This window comes from Panthera tigris, chromosome A3, assembly GCF_018350195.1.
Source record: "Panthera tigris isolate Pti1 chromosome A3, P.tigris_Pti1_mat1.1, whole genome shotgun sequence".
NCBI classification, from domain to species: domain Eukaryota; kingdom Metazoa; phylum Chordata; class Mammalia; order Carnivora; family Felidae; genus Panthera; species Panthera tigris.
The window spans coordinates 73983425-74003195 of NC_056662.1; the positions used below are offsets into that span (position 1 = coordinate 73983425).

The 19771-nt window shown below is 37.4% G+C and overlaps 1 protein-coding gene and 1 non-coding gene across 2 annotated transcripts in view; one reads left to right on the forward strand and one right to left on the reverse strand.

Moving 5' to 3' along the window:
• The window catches only part of EFEMP1 (EGF containing fibulin extracellular matrix protein 1), a 61552-nt gene that overhangs the window by 22356 nt on the left and 19425 nt on the right, over positions 1 to 19771 (reverse strand). The window lies entirely within an intron of this gene.
• LOC122237471 lies at positions 6066 to 6169 on the forward strand. The gene has a single exon (XR_006216085.1). It is a non-coding gene; the product is annotated as a U6 spliceosomal RNA (small nuclear RNA).

Sequence of the window (19771 nt, forward strand, 5' to 3'; positions counted from 1 at the left end):
TCTTTGTTTCTTTCTTGGTTTCTTGGCTTCTTTCTCTTTCTTTCTTTTCTTTTCCTTTCCTTTCCTTTCCTTTTTTCCTTTCCTTTCCTTTCCTTTCCTTTCCTTTCCTTTCCTTTCCTTTCCTTTCCTTTCCTTTCCTTTCCTTTCCTCCCTTCCCTTCCCTTCCCTTCCCTTCCCTTCCCTTCCCTTCCCTTCCCTTCCCTTCCCTTCCCTTCCCTTTCTTTCACATTCTTAACAGTTTAAATAGATACCCATCTGCTCAGAATGATTGGTCCTAATCCTTTCTAGTGACAGGACAATAAATTGTTTCCCAGAACTGTTTCTATTTACTGTATAAAACTTATTCTTTTAATGTTTATTTATTTATTTTGAGAGGGTAGGGGCATGGGGTTTGATCTCATGAACTGTTAGATCATCACCTGACTGGAAATCAAGAGTAGGACATTTAACCAACTAAGCCACCCAAGTGCCCCTAGAACTTTTTAAATAAAAGGGACTCATTGTGTAAGGATCTTACTGTTATTCTGGGTTTTCATCTTATTTTTCAGTATAATCCTGGAAAGCAGGAGCCATCTGAATAAGTGCTGAGAGCAGTGCTGTTTTACTACTGCCTCATTCATTCATGGCTCTTAATAATGATAAGCTGAGTAATCAAGACATTAAACCATATTGTTTAAATTTTGATTAACAAGATGGTGTGTGACATGTTATATAACTTCATATACAAACTTGTTAAAATTCTAACATGAATTGGTGCAAAAATAGACAAATACTTAGCAATATTTAAACATCTATTATTTGATTAGAAATTTGGATCTGCAAGCCTCAGATTTAATCCTGATAACAGCTCTATGGATTAAGTGGTCACATCATGCACAACTTATGGATGAGGCAGGAGGACGTCACTGAAATGTAGATTCGTGAGGTGACCTGCCCAAGGTCACACAGAGTAAAACTGAAATGCTAGATTTCCATTTTGCCCCTGCAGTTTTGGTCTTCAGAAAGATTCATTTCCTGAGTTTTGGATAGCAGACCTTTAATTGTAGTTTTATATATGTATATATATTCAATTTTTCTTAGAATTAAAGAGATGGTTGTTAATCTGTAGTACCTTGATTCCTCCCTTGTGTCTTTCTTCTCTATTAGAATAACATTCATAGCTCTCCAAGTCTTCTGTTTCCCTCCCCAGTCCTTAGCCAATTATCAACAATTTTTGTCAAAGACTTTCTATTTCCCTTGCTGCTTCTTTCATAGTACTGGAATCAGATTTATCTGGGCTAAATGCCCAGTTCTAGTTAGCTTTTCACCCTTCTGAAATTATCAGCTAGAATTCGCCCAAGCTAAGCAGTTCTAGTGGAGAAAATAAATACTGATATTAAGTAACAAAAGAGAACTGTCTTCATCTATGGCCAGCAGTAGATTTATAGTTCTAGATTCTTATCTGTTCTGGCAAAACAGATTGTTAATAATTGGTGTGCTTTAAATGATAAACAAAAATATCACCAAAATCAACAAACATCAGCCTCACTGATAGTTCATTTCTTTGTTTTAGAGGGTGGTGTATCTAGTGTCCTGGAAGTCCTTGTCATTGCCCTGTGTTCTATCAGAACCTTGAAATAATGCTGTTCTCATATGGAAAAACCATGCTACATGGATTGGAGTTGCTTTTCCAGCAACGATGATTGATTTTCACTACAAATGGACCCTTTCTCAAGCAGTTTCCTCTGTGGCTAGTGGTGCTCATTTGCAAGACGATCAGATGAGGTTAGACACACAGTTCATGAACATGGGGGAGAAAACCAAGTGGTACACATGACCAGTTCAACTCGTGACTCACCTGTACTACACACAGACCAAAGGAACCAATTGCTCACAAGGCCAAAACAGAGCAAGCAAAGAAATGGAGTCCTTAATTATTTTTCTGCTCTTTTTGCACACTTGCAAAGTGAAACTTACTGCTTTCGGAATCTTAAGGAAAAACATTTCTACTTGATAAATGATTGTTAGTCGTCAAGAGTGTTCTCTCACACCTCTGTGAATATGACATTTCTCAGGTAAACTCCCTTTTTTTACTTCTTAAACTTAATTACCTATTAAAAATATGTTTGGGAAAAGACGACCCTGGTATTTGGATTGATATTACAACCAGTCATCAACCCACAACCTTGTGTAGGTAAAACTGTATTTTGAAAGAAGTGGCACCATTAATCTTTGCTTTAGGGTAGTTCAGTACCAGGAATTAAAGACAGTCTGTGTGAAAGTTCCATACAAGCTGGGGACCAGCTTCAAACTGGATGGCTTTCAGAAGCATTATGATCCCATCTTATTATGGGATGCCTTTGAACTGACATTTCAATTGTGGTTTCCTGGTGCCCTACCACTTTACCTCCCTCCTCCCAACCACCTTCCATCCCCGGCTCCAGATCAAACCCCTGGAGAGTGATGAACTGAATGGAGACTGACTACATTCAGCTGAATCCACCATGCCCTGCCTAAGCACTGTGACTTGATTCCTGGCCCCCTCCTTGAGCCTTGCAGCCAGATTAGTCAGTCTTCCTAGCCCAAAGCACACACATTCTTGGCTTACTCCTTCAGGCCAATCATCGCTTGAGGTCACACAAGCCCCTGGCTATGGCAATGCCAATTATAACAAGCATGGCTTGGTGACCTCCTAATTGTATGAAACCAATTACATTATACTTGTTGTTCATTCAACAATAAACAGCTTTTGTGCCCACTAAATTGGGGCATACTACTAAATTTGCTGAGTGTAATTTGGCAATACTTCTCCAAATCATTAACTGCTTAAGGCTTTTTAAATAAAGCACATCTTTGTGCTTCTTGCCTTCAGAGCATGTTACCTTCTTGTGTATATTTTCCTACCCATTTCATTACATCTTACTTATGATGTTTCTGCACAATGTTTCCCCATATGCCTCAGGGCCCTTATGTTTTTCTGAATTCCAAATGAAGCAAAGAGGTAGGATGAAGGAGGGGTGGAACTCACCAAATTTGCACTAAATTCCTTTCTCTTTTTGATTCAAAATTCCAGAACAATGAAAAGCAATGAAAGGATAAATATGTGAGTAAATCTAAATGAATACTGACTGTATTTGTTACAATAATAGGAAGGTCTTTGGGGATTTATAAAATATTTGGGGTTTATAACATATTTGGGATTTATAAAGTATTTATAATTAAAATACATGAGAATAATACGTTGGCAGGAAGGTAAATAGAGTTTAAGTATTTGAAGGTCCTTGCATTGTCTGGGAAGAAGTAAAACTACTAATTTATTTTAGACTTTGATAAATCAAGGATGCATATCAAAGTAATCCCTAGGGAAAACACTAAAGGAGCAGTAAAAGAGCATAAAACTACAAATCTAATTCGGGGAGAAATGCCATAATACAAAATGAGAAGGCAAGAAAAGAAAGAAAAGGAAACTAAAATGTGCAGGACAAATAGAAGGCAAATAGTAAAATGGTAGTTTAAACCGAATCAAAGCAATTGTTATATTAATATAAGTAGATTAAATGCTCATGTTCATTACAAAGAAAAAAACCTAAAAATTCTGTTTTAAGAGAAAAAATTTGTTTTTAATTTGAGAGAGAGGGAGAGAGAGAGTGAGTGGGGGAGAGGAGCAGAGGGAGAGAGAGACAGACAGACAGACAGAATATCCCAAGCTGGCTCCACGCCAGCTTGGAGCCTGATGTGGGGTTCGATCCCACAACCCTGGGATCATGACCAGAGGTGAAATCAAGAGTTAGTCGTTCAACAGACTGAGCCACCCAGATGCCCCAAGAGAAACAATTTAAATATAAGGACACAAGTTAAAGAAAAAAAGATGAAAAAATACTATGCAAACACTAATCAAAAGAAAGTTGGCTTTGCAATATCAATATCAGACAAAGCTGACTTTAAGGAAAAAAAAGATTACTAGACAATAAAAAATAATACTATGTAGTGAAAAAAGTTTTAGTTTACCAGGAAAATGTAGAAATTCAGGATAGAAGTGCATTTAATCACAGAGCCTCCATATAGATAAAGCAAAAATAGGTAAAACTAAAGGGAAAATGAATACACACAATTACACTAAGAGATTTTAACATATCTCTCTTAGTAACTAAACAAATAAACATACATTTTCAGAAATGAATAGAAAATATGAATAACACGATTAAAAACTTTGAACTACTTGATATACATAGAAGGCTACACAAAATACATAATCTATTCAAGCACTGAGAGAATGTTAAAAGAAAATGATCATATGCTAGCCTTAAGGCAAGTCTAAATACATTTCAAAAATTACAATATACAGATTTTGTTCCTTCACTACAATGCAAATCTGATAGAAACAACATTGATGACAACAAAACCAAAAAATCTCCTTCTTTTGGAAAAGAAGACACACACTTCCAAAGATCTCATGGTTTAAAGAAGATAAAATTGAAATTTGAGACTATGTCAAACTGAATGAAAATGAAAATATCACATATGAAATCTTGTGGGCCCTTAAGAAGGGCTATAGCTCCTCCTTCCTTCCTTACATCTCCTTATCTTTTTACCCACTGCACTCAATTTACAAGAGAAGAAAATACAAATAGAATTTGTATCTGAGATGGTCTGTTATAAAGTGAACTTTAGGGTTTTGAAGGGCCACTTAGAGAAGAAGGGAAAAATCTTGACCATGTCTTTCCAAAGGCAGAACTAGAACACATGGGTAGAAATTCAAGGAAGGCAGATTTTTAAAAAAAAAATGTTTATTTTTGAGAGAGAGAGGGAGGGAGAGAGAGAGCAGGGGAGGGCAGAGAGAGAGACACAGAATCCAAAGCAGGCTCCAGGCTCTGAGCTGTCAGCACAGAGCCTGATCCAGGGCTTGAACCCACGAACACGAGATCATAACCTGAGCCCAAGTCAGACGCTTAACTGACTGAACCACCCTGGGGCCCCAAGGAAGGCAGATTTTAGTTCAGGGTAAGAAAAAAAAAACTATGGTCATTGGACATTTTAATGTATTAATAAGTAATGAGGTTCCCGTCCCTGGAAATATGCAAATGATGTAATGTGGATCTCAGTGGTGGTGGGGATTTGACAGGTCATCTGTGTTTAAAAACGATGTGAAGGCACTGCATGAAAATATGGCAGAATGTTAACAATTTCTGAATCTGAATCTGATGGCAGGTATTGAATGTTCATTGTATCACACATTCAACTTTGAGTTTGAAAATGTTAATCAAAAAATCAAAAAACAGATGCTGCAGGAACCCTAATGTAGAAAGTTGTGAGGATTCAACAAAATTCAATGTCTATGCGTTCTCTCACTTGACACATGATGCACGTACATATATCTCTGTAGAGTTGTAATGTTTACTTCTATACTTTCATAATTTATCCCCTACCATCTGAAAACCTTGCTCTATGATAAAGTATAGCAAGGAAAGATCTCATCTTAAGTGGTTATTTTATTCCTCTTCCTTGAGCAATGTAGGAGTTAAAATCTAGACTTAGTATTTTTTTGTCCTGTATGAATTATTTTTCAGGAAGGAACGCTCTGCAACCTTCATCATATTAAGGCATAAGATTATTCAGTGATCAAAATGTTATATTTGAACAACTATCAGCTTGTGTCCAAATCTTTCATATACTGTTAAACCAAGTGAGACTTGACTTTTTGGTTTTGTTCCAAATTGATACTACAGTTGCCATTTTCCCCAAGTTATTCATGAATTATCATGCATATTTGAATTTAAGTTGCTGATAAATTGTGTTTGACATACGCAGGATGTGGGATATCCCCTCCTCTCTGTGTTAAAACACGTTCAGTGTTGTGAGGTAACAGCATTCAAGTAACTCCTGAGTATTAGTTCAAGGAGTACCTAAAGGCAATAGGAAACTAAAGAAAATACTGTTCAATATAACTACTGACCCGGTGAGTGTTTCAATCCTAAAGACTTCTCAAGCTAGCATATTAAATAGTCTTTGGACTTTTAAATGAGTTTGAAGCATTTTACCTTACATTTCCATCGGAGGCAAAATTATATTTGGACTATGTATTCTCTGTGCTTGCTTCGGCAGCACATATACTAAAATTGGAACAATACAGAGAAGATTAGCATGGTGTCTGGGTAAGGATGACACGCAAATTCATGGACTGTATGTTCTGAGATCTGAGAGACGGAGATCTGTTCTGAGAGACTGAGATCTCTTTCAGTTTTAAAAATCCAAAAGTAAAGCCTACTTTACCGAATTCCTGAATGCTGTTGTAAAAAAGACTCATTTTCCAACTCTTCTGCCCTCTCTAACTTAAAATATTGGATCCTGGGAAACCTGAATAACATGCTCTTGCTTTTTGATTAACCATGATCATAGGTCTCTCTTTCTTCTTCCCTTCTTTTTCATTTTTCAGCAGTGGATTCTGATCTGTAGTATAAAAGGAGCATCTAAAAGTGGACTCATCTTTCAGGATTAAATGGCTCTGTTAGCAGAGTGGGATGAACAGAAAGTGCTCCTCCATGTTTAAATGCACTACTGTGTACCTGTAAACTTACATACTTTCAGGAATTTAGAGTTGCTTAATGCTTGTTTGGCAGCATAAACTCTGAAAAAAAAAATCTCATGGGGAAACACGCCTCATACACGGTTTCTATGTCTGTAGAGTACAAAGGGAGATGGACCTTTGCCAGTTATACAGTTGATATGTTAAAGGTAGATGCCAAACTAAGTCAGTCTTTAAGGGAATTTCTTGGCATGAATCAACACAGAAGAAAAAAGAAAGACTGTGTTCTTAGATCTGTTATATATATATATATATATATATATATATATATATATATAGTTACTGCATGGAGCACATCCGTGGAGTCTATCATATTCCAAGTTTTCATTTTAGAAGAAAATGGAAAAATTGAACAGTTCATATTGTTAATTTTGAAATTAGCCTGGAATTATTTTTCCCTAGAAATGTAATAATTTGTTTATGGAAACCTCAAAATGAAAATCTTTGGCTTCAGGCATGTATGTGGTTAATGTGGATGATTGTGAGGCTGCCAGATAGGTATAAGGACCTATCAGCCAGGGATCTGTTTCAGGGCTTCCAGAGTTACAACAATCATACTATTTTCTCACTGCACAATATTTTTAAATCATAGGTTATTATATTTGAGATTTTTTTTTGTTGCTTGTGCTAGCTTTTTTCTAACCTAATCATACCAAGAATTTATTATACCAAGAATTAGAGTTTATGGGAGGACTTGTTGATCTTTTTAGAAAGTCTGAGAACCCTAGAATAAATTTTTTTTCTTATGCAACTCACTGACAGAATGATATGAAATATGACTGAGACACAAGAGTGGGTAAGATCACAGGTCTTAGCATCGAGTAGGTCTCAGTTCAAATTCAAGAAATACCACATTTTAGGTGTGTATTCAGGGAAAGTTATTTAACCTTTCCAAGTTTCACTGTCACATCTGTCAAGGAGGGATAATACCCATTTCATAATGGTATTGTGAGTACTAATTGAAATAACACCCCCTCTCCTGCAAATGGTACCTGGTTGACACTAAGTGTCCAATAAATTGTATTTAACATTGTGAGATGACTATAAGTCAGTGTACATCAGGTTGGCACCTCTGTTGTCTACAGATGGAAGGAAGCAAAAAACTGCAGAAAGTCAGGGCTTTTAATATAATTTTCTATGCACTTGTCTATAATTACATATCCTATCCTTGTTTCCTTGCTCAGTGTCCTATTTTGAATGTGGTCTGTCATGACTGAAATCCAGTCAGGAGAATGACCACAGCATTGAATGACTTCCCTTCCTTTGGCATAGTCCAGATGACTGGATATGAGAATAGGCAAAATCAGCCTTTCTTAAAGCTTTTTCTCATTGGGGAAACTGCATTTAAACAAAGGAGATATGGCAAAACAAAAATAAATCTAGTATTATTTTGTGATACAAAAGGACAATTAATTGCTTCACAGAAATGGAGTATTAATGTTTATAAAGGCTACTTAGCAAACATAGCTTTAATTAGAGCTCTAATTAGAACCTATATGTAACTCTGAGAAAGAACTTTTGTATGAAAAAGTTCCAACTATGAAAAAGCTATGAAAATGTAAATTTCAGCAGCAATTTTTATTATATTGGCTAAGTCGAGGATATTATGGTCATCATCTTTCAAGACAGTGCTGAAGTTACAAATCAGAACCAAAGAACAGATGGGGAATATTTTCAAGTGTAGTGGAAACAACTGCATGTAAAGTCAGGACAAGTATTTCTGGTTGTTTATTCATAAGGACAAGGCTCAGAGTTAGACTCTAAGATGAAAACATTGATATCTGACTTTTCACATGAGGAGTCTCCACAAAACATAATGGTGATCTGCATAATTTGCAGTTGATGAAGCATCCATTCAATCACATCATACAGGAAAGTTTGATTTTGAGCCATTTGTTGTTGTTGTTGTTGTTGTTGTTGTTGTTGTTGTTGTAAATGCAATGCTAGTAATATGGTAAGACCGTGGCATATTAAAAATAGTCTTTAGGAAGATTAATTTTGGTTTCCTTCAAACACTAAATGACCTCTTCCCAATGCTTTCATTATAGTCGTAGGTAAATTATGTATGTGGATATGACAGACTCTTGTTTCGATATCAAGGGTTTAACTGAGAAAATTAACAGGAAAAAATGAAAGAATTTCAAGCTTGAAGAAAAACACTGTGCATTTGGTTATAGTGTGACAAACCGGCAGGTGGCTAGGCTGACTTCTTTCCGTCATCTTCTTATACTATCTTTCTCTATCTTCCACCTCTGACTCCTTCTTGCTCTTTAAACATTCAATTTTGTATTTGCCCTTTCTCAATTTCACCCTGATCAGTCAGACCATTCTTTTTTATTTTAAGTTTATTTATTTTGAGAGAGAGAGAGAGAGCACGTGAGCAGGGGAGGGGGATCAGAGAGAGAGGGAGGGAGAGAGAGAATCCCAAGTAGTCTCTGCACTGTCAGCACAGAGCCTGACAAGGGGCTCAAACCCACAATTGTGAGATAATGACCTAAGCTGAACTCAAGAGCTGATGCGTAACCAACTGAGACACCAGGTGCCGCAACAGAGTATTCTTTTAACTTGAGAGCTCTGCTGTCACATCCAAACTAGTGTTAGGACATCTCTTCCTGGTTTGTAGGCCTTGGGCACTGCTGCTTCACCAATGGTTTGGGAGGGCTGTTTTCCTGGCCCAGCACTGTGACCCTCCACTGCACCAATTGGGAGCTCAGCAGGGTGCCCCTGCCATCTTTATCTCCTCAGTGAAGGTGGGCTGCTGTCCAGGCCCCCAGAACTCCAACACCTGCAACTAGTCTCATCATTACTCATGTAGACTTTGATAAAATGCAGAAGGTCCTGTATGATTAGCTTGCACCTCACTGCAACATAACAGGTGGTTTAATATAAAAACAAGTCTTTTCCTTAAATTCCAACTTATCAATGCATTCTTATATGATCATCAGCCAGGCTACATACCGCCATGTGTAAGACACATGTTGCCGTCTGTCTGACTTTGCCCCCCATGAGCCTCTCCCCAGACTCTGTACTTTAATAGGATAGATTTCTTTTCAAGGTCCAGCTCGTGCCCACCTTCTTTATGCTTCTTTTCCCAGATTACTTTGGGTCAATGTAAGATCACTACAGAAAGCAGCTTGTCCAGTTGACTTGGGGACAGCTGTATCCTTGTTAAGAAAGAACAGTAGCAGCAAACTTGCTATCTCTAGAAAGTCAACTGCCTTGAGAGGTCTTAAATCGTCGCTCCCAACCTCCTCCTTAACCAGAGCCTTCTTAAGGGTAAAAACATGCCCCTTTGTCTGGTTCAGGGTCCTAAACAAGTTGTGCTCTGACTACCGAATGCTGGCATTCTTTATTAGGAAACCAGCTGCTGGATAACCCGAGGTACACATCAGTGGCCCATATAAATTTTATGGCCCCAATTTGTTGAAGTTACCAACTGAGCTTTCCATTGGATTTGATGCATAAATTCTAGCACCGTTATATTACAACGTGGCAAAACACAATAAATAACACTCAATGCTTCCATAGTATTTATGCAATTGTTACATTATTTTTTTCTTTTACAAGACTAAGGGATTCCCTGCCAAATAAGGTGAATGTATAGAACTTCTTGTAGCTTCTGCAAAGGCTGAGTTAAATTTTACTTTCAAATTAGTCTTCCAATAAGTTTTAGTACAAGCTTTAAGATGGAATAAATCCCAAGTAGTAAAAATCCTTTACGAGTTACAGTTATATTCTGGGTGGATAAAATCATAATGGCCTGGAACAACACACTAACTGCTGAGTGGATTTTTAATGCTGATGTTTTTAGCTGTTTCTTGAGCTATTTTCCCTATTGCATTGCATTTCATTAAAAATTTGAGCTGTGCTATTTTTAGAATGAAATCCATACTTAATTTGCCCTTATAGCACTGTTATAAATGGAGACTAGAACCAGTCCTGATTACTTACAATGAAATTATCTGAGTCAACAAAGTTAGGATTCAGAAATGTTTTAAAAGTAAATGATGTGTTTATCTCCTCTGTGAGCGAAGCGAGCAGACTTCCTTTGGGTTTGCAGTAGTCCCATATTTGTACAGGACATCTTTCACTTGGTGCAGAGGAAAACTCACTATGTCCTTTTCCACCATCTTCAGGATGAAATCTAAACTTTTTAATGTGCCGTGCAAGGCCCTGCATGATTTGATCCTTACCTAGTCATGTGCTGCACACTGAATCATACAGAACACCTGTCCCCTTCTTTTGTCTTTTACTTCTGACCTTAGCAAGTGCTCTTCCCTCTGCATGGAACATTCTTTCTCCTTTCCCCCCTTCTCTTTCTCCAAATTGTTAAAGGCTAATGCCTACAACTTCCTTAGACTGAAGCCTGATGTCACCTTCTCTGGGAAGTCTTTAAAATGCAACTTAAAATGCCACGTTGTCAATGCTGTCCACTTCCTCATAGATGGTGAACTTTTGAGGGTGGGCAGGCAATATAAGCTTTTATCTTTGTATTCTCAGCATCTTTGTATTGTGTGCTCTGAACACAATAGTTACTCAACTCAAGCTTGTTGAATCATCTTACAGTTATAGGATAGTGAGTCTGTGGTCTTGTGCTATCTCCCAAACTGTAATTATCAAAGCAAATGTTAAAACTTTCTTTCCCCATATTATTCCCAAATCAAATGTAAAAGAATAAAGTAAATCTAGACAACTAATACATCATCTCCAGAAGACACCACTCTTGTACAGGAGAAGCACAGGTGTGACTATTGCTTATGAAGTGTTTTAGAATGGAAGCTTAAACAGATCAATAAACAGACAAAATAGGTGTTTTACCTTTGCAAAGTTCTAGCTGTTGGGTAGATCTTAAACACACACATGCGCGCGCGCACACACACACCCACACACACTATCACGATTTAGTGAAGGGAGATCTAAATCTAGTTAAGACTCCTTTGGATTATTTCATAAGGTAAACTATATCGTCTTATGTTCTTAAGTTCTTGCTTTATTAGCTTAGCAGTCAGCCTTACTCCCACTCCCAAACAGCCCCTTCTTTTTTTGTATTCCACTTAAATTCTTATTTTTAATGAAGATAATTTTTAACTAGGAAATGCATTTCCCCTAGCCATACCAGGAGAACTTTTGCTCTCCTCTGTATATAACCAGATTATTTCTTGGTTCATGCTTACATGCAAAATGGATGATAGGGGGCATATAGAGGAAAGTGGGCCTATGGATAATTACCTCTTGCCATAATTTCCTGTAATTGCGAAAACCTTGTTATAATCAGAGCATGACTCTGCTTAGGTTATGTTCATTGCATTTCACAGCATCACAGCCTTAACCATATTAGAAATAAGAGACTACTATTAAAGGTCTATGTTCAGACATAGTTTATGGTTAGAGACTTACTCTGTATTCCTTCAGCCATATATTATGACTAATGAACATTCTACAGTTTAATGGATGTGAACATGAGGTCGAAAGGCTGATTGTTCAGGAGATCATTTAAGGGCTTGTTGAGCTTCTAACTGGTTATTTCATGGGGTGTAAGAGCTGAAATTATACCAAAATATTATTAATTTACAATTTGATGTTTACCTTTGTAATACTTATGAATAAATATGTTGCCAAACAATATTATAAACCATTTACCCTACTTGGTTAGAGTCATCTTTGACTCAAGATTTGAGTCATCATTTACATGCAAAAATAATGAATGTGTCTGTTAGAAATAGTTTTAAACAAATTACTGTGATCCTGAAAATAGTCCTTGTGGATCAAACTCTTTTTATGTTTCGTATTAGCATTGTTATTATATGTACAGTACTTGAAAATTAATGCAATTCTTTTTTGAGGAACTCACTCACTTTACAAGAAGTCAGATCCATCCCAGTCCTATTAAGATGATTTAACGTATTTAACCATATGTGTATATTTATTTTTCCTCCTCATCCTACAACTGTCTGGAGGCAGTGTTTTCATTATGTCATTCTTTGCTCAAAATCTTTTACTAGTTACGACATTACTAAATCTGAATGGCTTAACCAAGAATTCAGGGTTCATATAAACTGTCCTCCAATGATTCAGTGACTTTTCCTATCTTGTTTCCTGTAGCCCCCACAACAGCCCCCCTTTCCCTCACCCCAAACAGTGACATGATATTGTCACCATTATTCTGTATACAGGACATCCACCCAGCAAAGCCTGCCCCTTCTCTTCTCAGGATTATTTATATCCAGTTCATCCTTCATGACTCCGATTACATCCACTACCTCCAAAAAGCCCGTTATGGCTTCTGTTTGAAGCAACCAGTTCCTTCTCTGGACTCTACCACTGCTTTTACCATTGACTACATGGGGAATGAGGCTCTCAACTAATGTTTTGTTGACCTGAATTGTTAAGCTGAATTATTTGTGTCATCTAATTGTTTAAAAATCTGACCTTACTTTACCTCTTCAGCTAGCCTGAAAAGTCCTTGCAAGTAAGGTGGTATGTTTAGGCATCTAGTACAGTTTGAATACATATAAACTGAACACATCGATACATGAATTGGGGAATAAACGACTAAATGCTGAACAAATGAATGCATGAATGGTGCATATTTCAGGGTGTACATGAGAAAATATATTCTAAATTTACATTAACAATTTGGGGTCTAGCCAGGTAAAGGTGTAGTTCTTTAAAGCCAAGGCTCATGATATTTAAATTATCCTTTTATGCCTACAGGGTAAAAAGTAGTGGATCCAGCAAGAATGGCTAGAAACAGACTTTTTTTAGTTCCATAATCACTCAGTTGAGAATTTAAGATTGTGTTTGGGAATTTAAGATCAGCATGAAGTTATGGCGACAACCTGGCCACAAAATGTCTCCTTTTCCTTCCATCCAAGGAGGGAATGTGATCTCATTCTCTGAGAAGGGATTCTCCTTCAAAGCACTCAAGGACTATCTCTCTGAAAAATTAAATGAAATGCAAAATGGGGGCAGGACAGAACCAATCTTACTCAGAGAGCATGCATGAGTTCTGGGGGGGGAGAAGTCATTGTTGAGTTTTATAATTTTTTTTCTTTTAAATCTTTGAAAAAAGAAATCAACTCTGGTTTCAGTTTAATTTAAAAAAAAAAAAAAAAAAAACTACATGACCACTTCTTCAAATTTGTTCCAGATGGATTTAGTCATAGAATGATTGATTATCCACTCAATGTGAGCTATGTGGTTAAGCTCAGAAACCTACAACAAACTGGTTTGGAGCTATGTTTCATGGTAAATGGCAGAAAGGATAATCCTTAAGCTGTCATTTTAGAGTTAGTGATGAGGAAAGAGGAATTTAGTAGGCTACTTATGTCAAGAGAATGTATTAGCAAATGGATGGCTGAATATGAGGAAATCTTATGAGTGTAATACTTTTTTTCCCCTTTCTGGATTTCACAGTAAGGGGAACCACATCTGACTAGGAGTCCCCTTGAAGACTGCCCAAGCTCTCACTGCCTGCTTCATGAACCAGACCCACTTCCCCAGGATGCTTCAGGCCTGAGGCCAGAGGTTGGCCTCTAACTGGTTTCCTAGTACCTAGGATATCCTAGTACCTAGGATTGTACTCTATCTAGTACCTACTCAACAGGCCCAAAGAGATTTTTATTATTGGTATCAGAGACACCTGGGAAAATCTGGAAACTAATTCTGGGGAAAGTGAACCAAAGAGAAAAGGTACTGAACTCTACACAGAGCTGTTTAATGCACTTTAAAATGCAATTTAACAACATTTGGTTCATATTCATTTTAAGAAAAAATAAAACACTTCCTTTGGATTTTAATTACTCCTTTTAATAGCCGTATTAGCCTTTTATCTATCCTTTCCATCTGGCTAATTCACAATTTAGCTACTAGAACATTCTTTTAGGAGAGTTTGGATGTGGCTGGTGGCTTTCGACCCATGTCACCATCTGATTTTACAATTTCCTCTGTACATTGTTCCATTTTTTGGTTTCCACCTTCATTGATTTTTCTGTTTCTGCTTATGTATCTTTTCCCTTTTTTTTTTCCTTCAGAGTGCACTTCATTATTGTCTTCTTATTGAAAAACAAGCCACTATCCTGCCTCCTTATCAAGATACCTACTCCTTAGAATCCCAAGAAAGTCCATGTTACATTTTATGGCTTCTGAATTTTTAAATCTTACATAACCTATTTACTATAACCTTAGGTTATATTTCCCATGTCTCCTAGTACACTTTTGAGGCAAAAGGTATAAACATGTTTAAACATGGTTAAACAGAGATTTCTATGGGAGAGATGGAGAACATTTTCCACAATTCCCTACCAAACACACAAATATCACAGATGTCTAGGACAAAAGTTAACATGAAGCAAAAAGGATGTTTATTAAATTTATTTTAGGTAACAGGCATGTAGACTTATGCTAATCTGCAAGAATAAAGGTAGTTCTTGTGCTTGCTCACAAAGTTTTTGTTTCAAGGCTATTGTTTATTTGTAGAGTAGATTAAAGGAGATTTTAATTACAAAGTTTTCAAATCAAGGGATATGGTCATAATTACTTAGGAGTAGTTTTGGGCAGGATTGGTAGGATTTTAGAAATTACAAGTCCATGAAGGAGAGAAAGGTACATTCATTCAAAAGGAGCTGTCAGAAGAGTGAGGTTCTTATGGATAGTACTTTGCCTATTTCAACCACACCTATCAGACTCTATATCTGAATGAGTCATACAGTCTCTTGCACTGCTGTGGAGGTGGGTGCATTTTGCTTTTTAACTCATATTTTGCTTTTTGAAACTATTCATAATTCTAGATGTAACTCTAAAGGTTTGGCTGGAATCAATGAGGGGGGAATTTTAATTACACATTGTGGTAGGCAGCTTGTGACATGGCTCCCAATGATTCCAGACTTCTGGCATTTATGCCGTTGAAAGTGGACTGGATCTTGTGACTGGTTTCTAGTGAACAGAACATGGCAAAAGTGATGGGTTGTCACTTCCATGATTAAGTTACAAAAGCCTGTGACTTCAGTCTTAGTAGCATTCTCTCTCTTGCTGGTACTTTCTCTTGCCCCCTCACTTGCTTAGTCTGATGAAGAAGGCTGCAATGTTGTAAGATGCTCTATGGAGAGGCACATGCAGCAAAGAGTTGAAGGAGGAAGAACCCATGAGGAATAGAGGCAGGAAATGAATCCTGCCAACAACCACTGGGGAAGGAGCTAGGGAAAGGGTCTTTCCTAGTCAAATCTAGAGATGGCTGTAGCTTAGTGAAAGACCCAAAGCCAGGGGACCCAGCTAAGCCACACCTCAATTCCTGACCCAGGAAAAATGTGAGATAGTAAGTGTTGTTGAAACCATTAAGTTTTAGGGTTATTTGTTATCTGGCAACAGATAACTAGGGCATAGATTTCCTTATGGTTTCTGTGTGATGGATAATAAAACATAAGCTGAGGAAGGACTAGTTATTTTGGTTGTAAACCTGGTTTGAGTCTGAGGCTAAAAACAATCCCAAAATGTGAAATGAACAGATTGTTCTTTGCTGAAAGGTACTTAGGAAGGCAGGAAATCTTAATTCAAAATCAAGAAGATAATACACAGCCTTTAACATTTAGTGTTGGCACCTTTACATTTTAAAGCAGTTTATATCAATACATGCAAAAAGTATATTTACTGTGCACCAAAGTAAAAACAACTCCTTTCTATGCTAGAATTGAAATGGGAGTCCTGGGCTGTGCCATGAACCACAATAATTACCCCTGTCAGTGCGTGGAGAAAAGACTGCAGTGATCTAGCTTTTAAAGCTTCAGTGATTTGGTCCTGACTTTTAACAAACAACCAGTACAAGGTGTGAACTGTTTTGTCAATAAAGCTTCACGTCATTAGAACTGTCTGGTTTTTTGTTTCTGAGTCATTAATGCTATTATAGTCACAGAAAGCACCTGCATTCTTCCCTGGGCAGATTTTAACTTGCTCCAGTATGTTTTCCTGATAAAAATACCATCTGAAAGGCAAAGAAGAACTCCTATCAATAGAACCACTTTACATACCAGGCATGTATCAATCAAGAGCCATATAGCTACCACCCTTGTAAAGCTTATAACCTAGACAAAGTGCATTCTCTTTACCTCTCTCTTACTTTCTCTCATTTTTAAAAATTATTTTCAATAAGAGCTGGAAAGGACAACTCTTTTAACTTTAACATCTGAGAAAACTGAGGCCCAGAGAGGTTAACTGGTTTAACACAGTCTGAGTCACTTAGGGGAAAACCCAGATGGGAACCTTTGTCTTTTGCTGAGTTTCATGGGATTTCTGCCACTCTTGGCTGCCAAAGACTACTTTCTGGGATCCTCCTGAGCATTCAAGCATAAAAACATTCTACTGCAGGAGAAAATTCTATTAATTAGTAAGCAAAGAAAATATCTATGTATTACAGCTGTAGCTGTTACAACGGAATTTGCATTGGAGAAACTGAGTACTAACCAGAGGAGAAAAATATCTTTCTGAAAACAAAAAACAACTCACCACATGCAAATTATCCACATTATACCACATTTTGCCAAAGGCAGCAAGTAGAGGATGAAGAATCACTAGATATATCTGCTTCCTGGTGGAGCACAAATTGTCAACTACTGGAAGACACGCTCTGTTATATATATCAACAAAATCTGGGGACTTTGTAGAAATGTGAGATCTCAGGTCTCATCCTAGACCTACTGAATCAGTATCTTCATTTTAATAGGATCCCCAGGTAATTCATATTTCATTACAATTTGAGAAGCACTGGTCTATCACACATAGCATATAGAAGATTCTCAAAAAACATTAGACAATTGAATTCCAAATTTAAAACTCCCCTAGCCAATTTTATAAAAAAACAAAAAAACAGTAAACCTGATTTATTCAGGGCCATCTTTCCTTTTTTCCTTCATCAGTTTCTTCTTTGAGGAAAATATGCATTTATATGTATGAACATAAGTGGGAAGTTGGTAACTGTAATACTATTTTATGAGATACTTCAGTAGAACCTATTTTTGATTAGTATAGTCTACACTTGCTCATTGTCCTTAATGTTCCTATCTTGCTCTCCTTTCTCCCTCTTTCTCTCTCTACATCTCTCTTCCAGATGTAGATGTTCCATTCTACATCTCTCTTATTTTTTTTTTCCCCACCCCTCAGTCTTCTTACAGTTTCTTCTGTCATCCAGGGTAAGAGGAGACTCCTGGAAGAGAAGGATATGACTCACCTGTTTGCTCTATCTTGCTTTTTCTCTCCACCAATGTGTGACTATGGTCCTGGCCTCTACCTGAACAGGTGTTCATTGCAGGTTTTGCTTTTTTCCTAGATGAGTGATTTTCATACTGATAAGTGGTGATGGTAGGTGGTGTTGGGGGAGAGTGTCATTGTTAGTTGAGTCACTTAGCAGAGGAGCCAGAGAAGTCCTATAACAGGTATCGCCATTTCATCCCAATAATATTTGGTATATACATTTAAAATCAATCAAAGAGAAAGCAATACTTCAGTCATGAATTATTGGCAACTGATTTACTCAGTTGTGAACTTTGTGGATAAGAGGTTCCCCTAACTGTAACAAAGAAAAGAAATTATTTCTTCTTGAAGGGAAAGTGGTGTTTTTTTTCCTCCTGGGTAGTAGAATTTACATAACAGTGATGTGTCATCTGTTAGAATAATTTGTAAATGTAGCTCTCCAAATCAAGTGCAAAGATGTGGTCTGAACTTGAATCTACACGGATTCTTCTTTTTCTTTTTATTTTTTTTATTTTTTTTATTTTTTTTATTTATTTTTTATTTTTTAATATATGAAATTTACTGTCAAATTGGTTTCCATACAACACCCAGTGCTCATCCCAAAAGGTGCCCTCCTCAATACCCATCACCCACCCTGCCCTCCCTCCCACCCTGCCCTCCCTCCCACCCCCCATCAACCCTCAGTTTGTTCTCAGTTTTTAACAGTCTCTTATGCTTTGGCTCACTCCCACTCTAACCTCTTTTTTTTTTTCTTACCCTCCCCCATGGGTTTCTGTTAAGTTTCTCAGGATCCACATAAGAGTGAAACCATATGGTATCTGTCTTTCTCTGTATGGCTTATTTCACTTAGCATCACACTCTCCAGTTCCATCCATGTTGCTACAAAAGGCCATATTTCATTTTTTCTCATTGCCACATAGTATTCCATTGTGTATATAAACCACAATTTCTTTATCCATTCATCAGTTGATGGACATTTAGGCTCTTTCCATAATTTGGCTATTGTTGAGAGTGCCGCTATAAACATTGGGGTACAGGTGCCCCTATGCATCAGTACTCCTGTATCCCTTGGATAAATTCCTAGCAGTGCTATTGCTGGGTCATAGGGTAGGTCTATTTTTAATTTTCTGAGGAACCTCCACACTGCTTTCCAGAGCGGCTGCACCAATTTGCATTCCCACCAACAGTGCAAGAGGGTTCCTGTTTCTCCACATCCTCTCCAGCATCTATAGTCTCCTGATTTCTTCATTTTGGCCACTCTGACTGGCGTGAGGTGGTATCTGAGTGTGGTTTTGATTTGTATTTCCCTGATGAGGAGCGACGTTGAACATCTTTTCATGTGCCTGTTGGCCATCCGGATGTCTTCTTTAGAGAAGTGTCTATTCATGTTTTCTGCCCATTTCTTCACTGGGTTATTTGTTTTTCGGGTGTGGAGTTTGATGAGCTCTTTATAGATTTTGGATACTAGCCCTTTGTCCGATGTGTCATTTGCAAATATCTTTTCCCATTCCGTTGGTTGCCTTTTAGTTTTGTTGGTTGTTTCCTTTGCTGTGCAGAAGCTTTTTATCTTCATAAGGTCCCAGTAATTCACTTTTGCTTTTAATTCCCTTGCCTTTGGGGATGTGCCGAGTAAGAGATTGCTACGGCTGAGGTCAGAGAGGTCTTTTCCTGCTTTCTCCTCTAAGGTTTTGATGGTTTCCTGTCTCACATTCAGGTCCTTTATCCATTTTGAGTTTATTTTTGTGAATGGTGTGAGAAAGTGGTCTAGTTTCAACCTTCTGCATGTTGCTGTCCAGTTCTCCCAGCACCATTTGTTAAAGAGACTGTCTTTTTTCCATTGGATGTTCTTTCCTGCTTTGTCAAAGATGAGTTGGCCATACGTTTGTGGGTCTAGTTCTGGGGTTTCTATTCTATTCCATTGGTCTATGTGTCTGTTTTTATGCCAATACCATGCTGTCTTGATGATGA